The sequence below is a fragment of the Cryptomeria japonica genome, chromosome 4 (assembly GCF_030272615.1).
Source record: "Cryptomeria japonica chromosome 4, Sugi_1.0, whole genome shotgun sequence".
NCBI classification, from domain to species: Eukaryota; Viridiplantae; Streptophyta; class Pinopsida; order Cupressales; family Cupressaceae; genus Cryptomeria; species Cryptomeria japonica.
The window spans coordinates 540,497,173-540,499,059 of NC_081408.1; the positions used below are offsets into that span (position 1 = coordinate 540,497,173).

Genomic DNA, 1,887 nt, shown 5'->3' on the forward strand with positions numbered 1-1,887 from the left:
TAAAATTTTAATTCTGCTAAAGCTTTCTTGACTTGTTTTTCAAATTTAAATAAACTTGCAACATCATTAGGGTGTAAGTTGATTCTCAAAGAAATCCCAAATATTATTGAATATAAGTGTATTTTTCATATCCATACTCCAAATTTTATAATTTTAAATATTAATTTTCCTCTTTTTAAAATGAAAATTAATTTTGGACATATTAATAGATTATAAAAAGTCACAAAAAACTATTATTTTTTGGCTTTTCTTACACGAATTGTGCTGACCTCCTATACACTCTGTTGTCTTTGTATCACTAGGAAGTGTATTTATTTGGATTCACTTGTAAAATTGTATGCAACATTGGGTAATATTTTATGTGTGGGTTGTACTTGAGAAAATATTTAGTATTTGAAAGGCTTAGTATAAAAAATAAATGTACATTACGAACTTATGATTTTGAGATACACTACTTTATGATTTTAAATATAAAACCTTCTCAATAAAAAATGCAAAAACGACCAAAAAAAAAAACTCCTATTTTCATGTAATTTTATATGCTATATCCACCCAATGGTTATCATATACAATTTTCCCACAACACTTTATCATATTGAATTTCAAATATATAAATTACAAACATCTTCATATCCATTTAAAGTTTAAATTTTATGAAACAATGAAAAAATTGTACAAACCAGTAGTCATATTAAGTTCTTCAATCTTACATATTACATAAATAGTGAACAATATAATATGCCCAGATGATCCCAAAAAAAATTAGTAATGCGATTAATTCCAAAATTTTAGCATTTTGTATACGTTTAAATAACCTCTCTTCACGACAAATTGATAATGCCACCATTTTGGTCCCGGCGGGGCTCGAACCCGCGACCTTCGGCTACCTCAGGCAAACATAAGACCAACGCTCTAACCAACTGAGCTACGGGACCGAACTTTTTGATAAATTTTAAATTGATATTATTATTAAAATATCTTTTAACTACAACAAAATATACAATTAAAATATTACAATTTTATATGCGATTATTTTACGGCATTTCTATATATATATATATAAAATGCTCCGCACAAGAGCTCTTCAGATTATGATGAGATTTCCCTGTATTTTTCGATTTGTATTTTATATGTTATATATTGCATCATTTTCCCTCCTAAGAAAATTCTCATAATGAAAATGTATTATTCTAAATAATTCCATTTCCATACTCTAGACAACTTAAATATGATCTATTTCATGCTTTCTTCAAAAAATAGGCTACTAGTGGAAGTAATATTCTAATTACATAGTTTAGGTAAGTATGTATGAGATTTACTTGTATCTAATATATCTATAAACTGTTTTCTTTATTTAATTAAAGTTAGATTTCTAGATTAATTTAATGGAAATTAAACTTAGCAATTGCATCTTGGTGTGCAATGGTTACACTAAAAAGACATTGAAGGTCAATAATTAGAAAAAAAGGTGAATTGGTAAACCATTTAGAAAATGATGTTGCTTGTGTAACAATTGTCTCAATGGAGAAGTGATAGATCCAAATCAACAATGCGTCTACTTACAAGGATCCAAACATTATTGGAACAAAACCTCTTAATAAAAAAGATAATTAGAGCCCATTATCAACATGCTCATGTTATGCTTGCAATATAGAGAGACAGAGAGATGGATAGATAAGGATAGAAAGAGGGAGTGATAGAGGGGCAAGAGACAAACAATGAGAGAGGGGTAAGGAGATAGTAATGGATAGAGATAGAGATAAAGATGGAGATGGATATTGAGAGGAGAGGGAGAGATAAGGAGAGAGAGGAGAGAGAGAGAGATATGGAATAGATAAATATCTAGAGGGAGAGAGGAAGAGAAAGATAGAGTTGGAAGAGATAAAT

The 1,887-nt window shown here is 28.8% G+C and overlaps 1 non-coding gene across 1 annotated transcript; it reads right to left on the reverse strand.

Moving 5' to 3' along the window:
- Positions 1-849: 849 nt before the first annotated feature.
- On the reverse strand, positions 850-935 carry TRNAI-UAU (transfer RNA isoleucine (anticodon UAU)). Its single transcript is given in 2 exon segments — positions 850-885; positions 898-935. It is a non-coding gene; the product is annotated as a tRNA-Ile (tRNA).
- Between the last annotated feature and the right edge of the window lie 952 nt (positions 936-1,887).